Source organism: Mus pahari, chromosome 20 (assembly GCF_900095145.1).
Source record: "Mus pahari chromosome 20, PAHARI_EIJ_v1.1, whole genome shotgun sequence".
Lineage (NCBI taxonomy): Eukaryota > Metazoa > Chordata > Mammalia > Rodentia > Muridae > Mus > Mus pahari.
In genome coordinates this window covers 4956660-4969204 of record NC_034609.1, presented here as the reverse complement: position 1 = coordinate 4969204, position 12545 = coordinate 4956660, and the positions used below count along the sequence as shown (strand labels likewise).

Here is a 12545-nt window from a genome sequence, read left to right as displayed (position 1 = left end):
AACAAGGAGTAGAAAGAGTCCAAGAGAAAGAATTGTGTTGCAGTCAACAAAGCTGAAAGGAGTTGGACATCAAACATGGAGATTCAGAGCTTGGAGTTTTCCCAGTTATATTTTGGTCTTGTTTTGGTTCAGTATTGCCTCACTATGATGTTTGGAAATGGTAATGTATATCTTGTGCCATGATATATTGGAAGTATATGACCTGCTTTTTGCTTTTGCTTTTATATGGGATTACAGCTAAGACATCACATGTATCTCAGAAAAGACATTGAACTTCGGACTTTTAATATTGGTGAGACTGTTATAGGTTATAGAGACTTTTGAAATTAGACTAAATATATTTTGCATTATGCTGTGACTAGGTATGGCCCCCATAGACTCATGTGTTTGAACAAGCCTATGAGGTTAAGGAGTGAAATATGGTGGTTTGAATATGCTTGACCCATGCAAAATGGCACTGTTAGGAGGTGTGGCCTTGTTGGAATAGGTGTGGCTTTGCTGGAAGAGATATGACACTGTGTAGGTGAGCTTTGAGGATTCCTAATACTCAAGCTATGCCTAGTGTGGAAAGAGATCCTCCTCCTAGATTCCAAAGAGTTCTTCCTAGATGCCTTTGGATCAAGGTGTAGGACTCTCAGCTCCTCTAGCACCATGTCTTCCTGCCGGCTACCGTGCTCCCTGCCATGATGATAATGGACTGAACCTCTGAACCTCTAAGCCAGGCCCTTTATAAGAGTTGCTGTAGGGGCTGGAGAGATGACTCAGCAGTTAAGAACACTGATTACTCTTCCAGAGGTCCTGAGTTCAATTCCCAGCAACCACATGGTGGCTCTCAACCATCTGTAATGGGATCTGATGCACTCTTCTGGTGTGTCTGAAGACAGCTACAGTGCACTCGTATAAATAAAAATAAATAAATAAATAATAATAAAAAAGAATTGCTGTGGTCATGGTGTCTCTTCATAACAATGGAAACCCTAACTAAGACATTATTACCTCTTTGGATGAGCAGGAGGGCCCCATAGGCTCATGATACCTCTTCCCTTTCCTGAGGTTTCTTATGTGATTAACAATTTCTGGGAATTAAAGGGAGACTCTAGTGGTGTAGTGGCCTATACATTGTCCAGTGGGACCCATCAGAGGTATAGTTTTTGTGAATATATCTAGCTATGGGTGGGATGCCTTATTATGATCGTTTACCTACTTACAAATCACTGCAGGGCTTTCTCAGTGGTGTCACTGCCCTTATTCCTGTAAATAATACCCCCAAATGTATTGCTTTACCAAGATAGATCTAGATTGTAATTTTTCTTTGGGCAGCTACTGCCTTCTCTGTCGAGAGCAAATAGATTTTTCCTTTCATCTCCCCAGGAAAAGTCCATGACATGCCACAGGCTCAAAGCAATGGGCTCAAGAGATCATAGGCTAAAACCTCTGAGACTCTGAGCAAAAACGAATCTTTCCTCCTTGTAAGTGGATTTTCATAGATGGTTTGTGGCACAAACAGAAAGTGACCTGATACATCCACCATCACTACCATGGGAGGGGCGAGGGGAATGAGGGGAAGAGATTATTATGTGCACCATAGGCGTTATGATGGGAGCCACCTGATGATTTTATTATCATGCACTAGATGCATCTTACCTGCTAAAGTATACGAGGTATGGTGGAGATATGGGGGTAGGGGTGGACAGGAGAGATAAGAGCACAAGGTTGGGGCCCTGAAAGTCTCAAGCAGTGAAGACTTTTCTTCCTAGGAACTAGAGAAGAAACCTGAGCCAGTGTCCAGTAGAAGAGATAGGATGATATTTCCTGGAAGTCCCTTGAATTTCTATCCTGCTGTTTACAGCCTCCAGCCTGACAGACTGTGTTCTGTGATAAGTAGTTTTTGTCTTAAATACTAGCTGTGAGAAGGGGCCTAGGCACTAATCCAGAATCATTGTTAGGATTTAAAGGATAATCAAAGGAAGGAGGCTTTGAGACAGAATTGGGATGTGGAATGCAATTGTAAACACTAAAGAGATTCAAGCAATGGGTAGAGAGGGTGGGAATGCCCCCATGGGAACTGCTCTCTGCATAGGTTTCAGTGTCATTCTGTACCATGTACTAAGTGTTCAAGGATGGTAGTTAAAGGGATGGAGCATCTAGGTGAGATGATTTCAGTGGGAACTACCCGACCACAAAATCTTTTCCTTTCAGTACAGCAGTGTCAAGGACATTCTGAATGTGTGGAGAGCAGTCACTAGTGACCCTCCTGATGAAGATTCCAGTACTAGCAGGAGGCCAAGCAACCCCACTGCAATTTCCTCTTTAGTGGAGGCTGACTGGCTTTCAGTGTATCCTTTTTGCTTGACTCACTAAGGAGCACCTCTTTGCCTTCTACAGGGAGAGTCGAAATTCCCTGTCCCTTCTGCCAGAGCGGCTTTTCCCCTTTGGTTCCTGGCCAAAAGCATGGCTAATCTGGCTGACTGATCATGACAACGGTAAATTCTATGGTAACTGAACAGAGAAGAAAGGTGTGAAAAGCGGCAAGTTGACTAATGAATAGCAGATCACTGCCATCCTACAAGGAAACTTCTAGAATGTTGAAGATTAGAGAGGAAGAAGCCCAGGGAGAAAATAACAAAGTTCAGGATACAGGGTTGTCAGGAGGCCTCCCTTACTGGTCCATAGAAGTTAAAACAGCTTGTGAGAGTAAATAACATCACTTCAATTTCTCATCAAAGTAAGGAGACCGTCTCCTCAGGCCGAACATTGCAAATTCCTTTGCCCAGTGGGGCTTCCCAGCCATGGCTGCCACTAAAACTCAGAGATGATTTTAACAGCTGTTCTCACGAAAATGTTTTCAACACTAGGGGACTGGAAAAGCTGGAGCTGAAAAATAGAATATAAAGTCTCTTTAGAATAAAAGGAAATGACTAGAAGCCCGGTAATGAATGCCACAGCTTACTAGAAAGGCAGATTTAAAGAATGAGGAGACACATGTTAAGAGCTCAAATTGAAAACAGGTGCTACAGCCATCTCAGGGAGCCATAGAAAGTCAGAACTGGAGGATACCCAAGGGTATGGCATCCAATTCCCACACTTGATGTTTCAGGAAACCCAGGTCACCTGAATGAAGTGACTTTTCATTGCCACCTGCTGTTAGTGTCAGATTAATCTCCTAATTCAAAAGTTAGTCTTTGACCCAAATTCTTCTGGGCAAGGTTTAAATAAATCTCTGCTTTGTTTTACAAGAGCTATCATAAAACTGAAGTTTAAATATGCCCACTCATCTATTCTGTCTACTATCCGACCCTCTAATACCTTGTTTGAGCTGTTTCAACAGCACTTGATGAACTTAGTATCTCAGATGGCTCTGAACGTTGGAGGTCTCCTTGAACTCTGCACATGGCTGTCTTATGAGGAATGGTCCTGTTGCAACTGAATTGACATTTTTCTTTCATGTCCTTCTCAGCATCGACCATACAACATACCTAGTACCATCCTTCCCAAAGTGAATGAGATGGGGACTAGAAAGCACACTGGGGAGACCCTCTTCAGGACCCATGTTCCCAAGCTGATATCAGTTCACTGAATTTGTCACTATTGAATCAGTCATTTAACCAGTGAGCATTATGGGAGTATCTCCTGTATCCTGGGTATTTTCTGAGGATAGATGTAGAGAACTTTTGTCAGGAGAAAGCTCTTTCTGCCTCTGCTCATCTCTTTAGATGCAGAACACTTCTCACGGAACGTCTTACAGGTTAGAAATGAACTCTGTTTCCATTTTCTGGTTGAAGATTGGCTGACTTCTTTGATTTCCTGAAGAACTAAAGCAAACTTGAGTCCCCATGTTGCCTTCTTGACTGGAGTCCATCCAAGTAGCCCTGGTACTTGCTGTGTCCCACGGAAATTGACTGACTTCTTTTTTCCCCAGTGATGGCTATACTTAACACCTTACTCAAGCTTTCCTGATTTGAGTCACAAAAACTATTAGGCCAGTTTTGGGGGTCTTTTCCTTTTGGTTTCCTTCCCAATTTCACCAGAAACTCTTTGCTCTTAAAGAGTTATGCTGCGTATTTAACTTTTTAGGATTGAAGAGATGTTTTAGAAGTTAAGAGCCCTTGGTGCTCTTCCCAAGGACCAGAGTTTGGCACATAGCATCCATGTTAGGCAGTTTGCAGTCACCTGGAGCTGGTAATTCAGTGCCTACTTCTGCCTTCTGTGGACACATGCACACATGTGGCATGTATCCGTACAAATATACATAAACAAAAATTAAATAAAAAACTTAAGAATACATTCCTTCTCTAGACTATCACTTCATTTCCTGTTACTGATGATAACATTAATAATGCCTGGTGATAATTTAGTAATGACTAAATGCTATACCCTGTTGAATGCTCTTGTGAGCAGCATCAACTCAGTCCTTGCAAGGACCCTATGAAGTAGATGCTATTATCATCTTCATTTTGTAAATGAAGAAAGTTATTGATACTCACTGAGTATCATTTTTTTTTTTAAAAGCCCTCCAGTGGCTTCTCAAACCTCGAACCAAATGCCATTTTCCCCTACTCACTACTACCACCAAATTCCCCTTCACATGGATAGTTTCATTTCAAAGACATATCTTTGGGGCTGGTGGATGTCTTAGGGCATAAAGGTATGTGCTACACAAGCCCAGTGAACCAAATTTAATTTCCAGAACCCACTTAAAGGCAGAAGGTGAGAACCTATTGTACACAGTTGTCTTCTGACCTCTACATGTGTCCATGTGAACCCCAAACACATTGTACGCATGCATGTGCATATGCACCCCTCAAAACAACAGTATTTATTTTCCTTGGAAATATTATTATTGGTCTTTCTTTTAAATTTTTCTTCATTTTGTATGAGTGGGTACTTTGCTTGACTATATGTGTCTATCATGTGCATGATTGGTGCCTTCAAAGTTTTACAAGTTGTCAGAACCTCTGGAACTCCAGTTCCAGTGGTAGTGACCTGCCCTGTGGGGACTGGGAGTTGAACCTGGTCCTCTGTGACCTCTGTGATACACTGAGACATCTCTCCAGCACTCATTACTGTCTTTCCTTTAAACTTAATAATCTATACATCAAAGATGTAGCTCATTGGTAGCATACTTGAATAACATGCATGAGGGCCAGCACAGCAAGAAAATAATTAAGTGTAGTAAACTTGTGCTCATACACATCATGAAAAATCTACTTCCACTTGCATTCTGAAATATTTAGACTGGTTACCTTTTGAAATCTAGTGAATAGAACGAAATGTAAAAATCATGTTTCTAACATTGAAACTACATTAGAACTCTAGCTTAAACCACACTATAGACCTATTTATTCAGTTACTATATTATGAGATTATGAGTCTATCCATAACCTACAAATCCCGTAACCATGAATGAAACACCAGGCACAGTCACCCAAGCTGGGAAGTAGTCAGGGTCATCTATCTGCACTCCACATGGGGTTTCTAGGAGCTGATAACCCAGTCCCTGTGATAACCGAGGAGGAGGAAGAGTTGATATATATTTAGGGGCTGGAGAAACACCTTAGAAGTTAAGAAGGATTGATGCTCTCGTAGAGGGATTGGATTCAGCTGACAGCATCTGATTGGTGGCTGGCAACTATTTCTAACTACAATACTACAATTTCAGGGGATCTTATGTTCTCTTCTGGCCTCCTCAGGAACCACGTACACTCATGGTGCAGGCAAAAGCCCCATGCATATAAAAATCAAAATAAGTAAGTCCTTTAAAAAATGACACCATGAAAATTAGACCAAAGAAACCAATTTTTATTTATCTGAGTTTTCTAATGTTCTCTGGGCTTCTAGATGTCCCCTACTGTGAGATCAGTGTAATAACAGTCTCTAAAAGTGACTCCTGAATACAGGAATGCCAACAGTTACCTGAAAGACCCAAACAAAAAGTGTTCTATAAGGTCGGTGATTGCTTCTTTTCTCTTTTTTTTTTTCAATTTTTATTAGATAATTTCTTCATTTACATTTCAAATGCTATCCTGAAAGTCCCGTATACCCTCCCCCTGCCCTGCTCCCCTACCCACTGACTCCCATTCCTTGGCCCTGGCATTTCCCTGTACTGGGGCATATAAAGTTTGCAAGACCAAGGGGCCTCTCTTCCCAATGATGGCCGACTAGGCCATCTTCTGCTACATATGCAGCTAGAGACACAAGTTCTGTGGGTACTGGTAAGTTCATATTGTTGTTCCACCTATAGGGTTGCAGACCCTTTCAGCTCCTTGGGTACTTTCTCTAGCTCCTCCATTGGAGGCCCTGTGTTCCATCCAATAGATGACTGTAAGCATCCACTTCTGTATTTGCCAGGCACTGGCATAGCCTCACAAGAGACAGCTATATCAGGGTCCTTTCAGCAAAATCTTGCTGGCATGTGCAATCAAGGGAGCTAAAACCATCCAGTGGAAAAAAGACAGCATTTTCAACAAATGGTGCTGGCACAACTGGCGGCTATCATGTAGAAGAATGCTAATTGATCCATTCTTATCTCCTTGTACAAAGCTCAAGTCTAAGTGGATCAAAGACCTCCACATAAAACCAGAGACACTGAAACTTATAGATGAGAAAGTGGGGAAAAGTCTTGAAGATATGGGCACAGGGGAAAAATTCCTGAACAGAACAGCAATGGTTTGTGCTGTAAGATCAAGAATTGACAAATGGGACCTCATAAAATTGCAAAGCTTCTGTAAGGCAAAAGATACTGACAATAAGACAAAAAGGCCACCAACAGATTAGGAAAAGATTTTTTTTTACCAATCCTAAGTCTGATAAGGGACTAATATCCAATATATACAAAGAGCTCAAGAAGCTGGACTCCAGAAATTCAAATAACCCTATTAAAAAATGGGATACAGAGCTGAACAAAGAATTCTCAACTGAGGAATACCGAAGGGCTGAGAAATACTTGAAAAAATGGTCAATATCCTTAATCATCAGGGAAATGCAAATCAAAACAACCCTGAGATTCCATCTCACACCAGTCAGAATGACTAAGATCAAAAATTCAGGGGACAGCAGATGCTGGCGAGGTTGTGGAGAAAGAGGAACATTTCTCCATTGCTGGTGGGATTGCAAGCTTGTACAACCACTTTGGAAATCAGTCTGGTGGTTCCTCAGAAAATTGGGCATAGTACTACCAGAGGATCCAGCAATACCTCTTCTGGGCATATACCCAGAAGATCTTCCAACTGGTAATAAGGACACATGCTCCACTATGTTCATAGCAGCCTTATTTATGATAGCCAGAAGCTGGAAGGAACCCAGATGTCCCTCAACAGAGGAATGGATACAGAAAATGTGGTACATTTTCACAATGGAGTACTACTCAGCTAATAAAAACAATGAATTTATGAAATTCTTGGGCAAATGGATGTATCTGGAGGATATCATCCTGAGTCAGGTAATCCAATCACAAAAGAACACACATGGTATGAACTCACTGATAAGTGGATATTATCCCAGAAACTTAAAATACTCGCGATACATTTTGCAAAACACAAGAAAATCAAGAAGAACGAAGACCAACGTGTGGATACTTCATTCCTCCTTAGANTAGGGAACAAAATACCCATGGAAGGAGTTACAGAGACAAAGTTTGGAGCTAAGACAAAAGGATGGACCATCCAGAGACTACTCCATCCCATAATCAGCCACCAAACGGTGATTGTTTCTTTTTTTTTTATGGTGAAAAAAAAAGTATATATTTAGGATTAGCCATCTGGACTCAGTTTAGATGATCCCAATCTTGTTGGCAACATCTAGGGCATCATAATCAGGAGCCGAGCGAACATATGCCTTCTTCTCTCTGTCGGGCCTTATCAGGGAATTGACTTTGGCCACATCAATGTCATAGAGTTTCTTGACAGCCTGTTTGATCTGATGCTTGTTGGCCTTGACATCCACAATGAACACTAGAGTGTAGTTGTCCTCTATCTTCTTCATGGCTGACTCGGTGGTCAGTGGGAATTTGATGATGGCATAGTGGTCAAGCGTGTTTCTCCTGGGCGCACTCTTTTGAGGATATTTTGGCTGCCTCCGGAGCCGCAGGGTTTTGGGCCGCCGGAAGGTGGGTGACGTTCGGATCTTCTTTTTGTGGCTGTGGATGCCTTTCAGCACGGCCTTCTTAGCTTTCAAGGCCTTCGCTTTGGCTTCGGCTTTGGGAGGGGCAGGAGCTTCCTTCTTCGCTTTCAGCGCCATCTTGGCGAAAAGGACGGTGATCGTTTCTTATTTCAACTTTGTGTTAAAAGGTACAGGAGAGCAAGCATGTGGTCCTCCCAGATCACTGTACAGGAGATGAAGCTCCTAGTCCCCTGACAGCAATGAGTGAGAGGGAATGAATGAATGCTGTAATGAGGTGTGTGTTCCCCCTGGGTGTTTTCTTGCATCTTGCATAAGAAACTCCACATACGATTAGGATTTGGTAATCAGGATTCTCATCCTGTCTCTTCATGTGTCAGGACAGGTGCCAAAAGTGCTCCAGAAACAGCCCAGTGAGTGACACCTGCTGCATGCTCACCACGTAAACACGTGGTTCTCGGGGCCCTGAAAGGAGCTAACAAGGCTATGGGATGCTGAGATGTCCTGATGCTGAGATGTTGCGCATTCGGTTTGTTGTAATAGCATCCCTTGGTGAACTTCCTTTTAGAGTCTAGTGCACAAGTTTATCGAAGGCACATTCTCTCAGGGATGAAGTTTCATCCCTCTGTAACTGGCGCCCACCAGTAGTCCTCAAAGTTTCCTATTTAACGTTGCCCAGCTCTGGATATGCTCTTTCTCTTGCCTTTTTCACACTTAACACTGAAAGGGTAACCAACTCCATTCAGAACTAAAGAAAGGAACAATGTGGTTTTGTACTTTGTAGCAGCAACTGTTCTGTTTATAAGGAACAGCTTTCTGGGGATTCAGGCGAAAGTACCCATCCCCAACACCCATCTCTTCTCTCCTAGGTCTGCAAGATTCCATAAGCCTCATCCTCTTCCTGTGTATCTCCACATCACCAAGAGAAGAGAAAACTTTGATCTCAGTGAAAGGGGAGAAAGAGTTCGTTTCTGGAGAAAGAACTAGGAGAGGAGGAACTAGGCGCTGGTGCAATAATGTACTCAGGCACATTGCCCAGCTTCTTCATGCTGTTCACAAAGGGACTCAGGGGTAAACAAGGAAACTTCCAGTCCCAGATACTCTGAGTGATGGCTGCAAAGAGTCACAAAGGTGGTGAGTAAATCCTGGCTTTCCACCCAGCCAGCATTAACCAGGCCCAGCTCCCAGCTCCCGGCCCTTTGCAAGTGCCTGGCTAATTCAGAACCTTGAAAGGCCCAACATGGGGCTGATACTTTTGTTCACTACTCACCACTCACAGGCAGTCCTGAAATGGTCTTAGCCCACCTGGACTGAGGAAATTAGGGAGATCTTTGTTCTGTAGTAGAGGTTTTCATTGCATACAGTCTAGTGGGGAGGGAGAGAGGGAAGGGAAATGTCACCATAGTCAATCACTAAACTGAAATGTTCTGTCTCATTAGCTAGTTAATAAGACTCCATTCCACTAGAAGTTTTAGCATCTATATTCAGGAGCTGCTGGTCATGTGATCCACCCATTGATTCTGAGTCATTGTCCAGCTACTTAAACATACCAGATTAATGCTTTAAAATTTTTAGGATGCCGGAAATTGAACCCAAATTCTTGTGCATGGCTAGGCAGGTACTCCCCCACTGAGATCCCCTGGGTCCCTGGATCCTACATTGTCCTTTATTAACTCTCAGCTGACAGGAGGGGGAAACTTTTGATTCATAGGGTCTTAAGAATGAGTTCCAAGAAGATGGGAATGGGAACGTGAGGCATTGCATTAAGTTATGTTCTTTAAAGATGCTTTTGTTTTAAAGCAGGGCTGCAGTGAGGGTGGAGTGGTCCAGCAGGAAATTACACATAAATTTTACTGAAGATCAAAACCACCTTAGAACTGTAAGTGATACAATTATTCATCTGTTTTGACTTATAGCTAAGGAATCTCGACAGGCTTGCTTGATTCCCTAGTGGGTGGTGCTATTCGATAGATCACTGTGGGAATATCTTTGAGGGTTATAATCTAGCTCTACTTCCAGTCCTGCCTTCTGTTTCCTGAATGGCTGAGATGTGAAGAATGGATGCCACCTCAGGATCCTGTTAGCATGGATGGAGCTGGGGAACATTTCTGTAGCCACACCTTCCCCACCATAACAGACCTAAACCCTCCAAAACCATGAGCCTGAATAAATCTTCCCATCCTTAAGTGCCTTCAGTCACATATTGTGTCACAGTGAGTGATAAAATTACTACTATAATGTTCATGCTATTAAACAATTTGTTTGCATTAGCTGTATATAAATTCAAATGTATCATTGCTTTTGAACTTCCATAGTCCACATTCCCCCTGAATCGCTTTCACAGGTATGCCACTGTAAAGTGCAATTGTTATCAGTAACATGCTCCGTGAAGCCACTGTTGTCGTAACTTAGGGGTAAAACTCTCAGCTTCCTTCTGAGGACACACAGGTCACAAAGGTGGCTGAGAGCACTGAATGACTTCACTCCTTCCTAATAGTGAAAGGCTCCATGTTTTTGGTTTCTTTTCATATTACACAAACCTTTTACTAATATTTATTCTTTTACTAATATTTAAAGGTCCCACAAGAAGCTAGCCATCAAGTCCTAGATATGTTTAGAGCCAACATTACTGATTCTTAAAACTTGCCCTAAGGATTAAATTAGAATGCTCAGTTGAGTGGGTAGGGTATAATAAGCACATTAAATTCTTGCTTATTTTATGTCACGTGATCAACAGTCTCTCAAATGGTGACTCAGATTAACAAACCAAAAAGATTCTTAAGATAAAATAGAGAGAAGAAAATAATTCTGAGGGACTCCTGTTGTTTATTAGATGTTTTCACATAAGTAATTTGCAGCCTACTCCTGGGGTTCTTTATGGATGCCTTGGTTAAAACAGCAAAAGCAGAAAAATGGAATCATCAGAGAACTTAGATAACAAAGGAAGAGGCAGGGGAAGAAGATGCAAAGTCAGAGGCACATGTGAGACACAGTTGTGATGGCTACTAGCCAAGGAGAGATGAGGAGTCCAAGGAAAGAACAAACCCCTCATCCAGGACATGAGAAAGCCCTTGAGACTAGAAATGAAGACTCGTGGCACCACAATGCTCACTATCAGGAAGATTCTTTCAGAGGTGTGTAGACTTACTTAGCAGCTTAGCCCTAAGCATTTCTAAAGGACTTGAATGGCACATATTAAACAGTAACACAGCATAAGCTGACAAGAGTGTCAGGAATGGAGAGCTGCCATTTATGCAAATTTACTCTTCAATTTTCTGTCAGTTATTAGACTCTAAGTCAGTGGTGACATTTGTACTCTGGTTACTAAAAGCAGAGAAACCAGTAAAAACAAATTCAAAGCTACAGAAAAACATAGAAATTATCCAGTCCAGAACAATCAAATACCCCAAACAAATATTTTTTTCTAAAATCGTAGCAACCAAGACTAGGAAAGCATCCATGCTGGTTGTATACTCATTAATTTGAAAAGTGTGTGAAGCTGAGCAAACTATCTAGTGTCACATCCTCCCTTTTTTGATCATGTTCTAGACATATAATGAAAAACGAAATGCTGTCAGATGGGACTCCCACCAGCTGGGTACTGAGCTGGAGTTAAGAGGAGAAGTGGAAACTTAAGCGTTCTTTGGAAAGTCAGTTGTGTTGGATGGTGTTTTGCAGGGGCAAACACCTGAAGGAGTGTTTTCTTAAAGTGGACACAGATGAAAGGCTAAGAGAGACACAAGTGAAAGGACATTCTGCTAAAGCAAGCATCTGAAAGAACACGTGATGAAGAAATTTTCGCTAGCTACATATATATCTGCCTTACATTGTGTAGTTGAGCTCCATTTGTCAGGATTCCATAGAGGGAAATGCTTCAAAAACTTCTGGTGGTCTGCTGCGCTTTCTTGCCGCTTTCATGGCTGATTGGCAGAATGATGTCAGCTGAGACAGACACATGTACTGAGTTTGAGACAAGGCCTGTGGAGGACATATGATGTTTGGAAGGAGTATAAATAGACTCAGTGGACAATAAAGGAGGCAGAGCTTGGTTTCCTTATAGAGCTAGCTGTGCAATGCGTGTTGGTCTCAGTCTTCGCTGATCTTTGCTTTGCTGAGAGAGGCACAGCTAAAAACTTCTCCTGGTGTTCCTGTTGGCCCTGGTCCCTCCTGCTGACCTGTGCTGAGGCTGAGGCCTGGCTGTCTCTGCTAGGTAGTGCCACCACTGCAGATTCATGTTTGCTATCTCGACTACCAAACTGGACGGCTGGTATATATCCATGAAGTGTTTTTAGGTGTATTGAGCTAACACTACTGACCTGTGAACTGAATTGCTGCTTTCCAGATAACAGATGGGAGTTACTCTGAAAAAAACCATTTCTAAAAAAGTCCACTTCCCCCGTGTCCTTTTTTCCCCACGACCTCTGGTAGGT

At 42.3% G+C, this 12545-nt stretch overlaps 1 pseudogene; it reads right to left on the bottom strand.

The window, feature by feature from the left end:
- Positions 1-7717: 7717 nt before the first annotated feature.
- On the bottom strand, positions 7718-8235 carry LOC110337732 (annotated as a pseudogene).
- Between the last annotated feature and the right edge of the window lie 4310 nt (positions 8236-12545).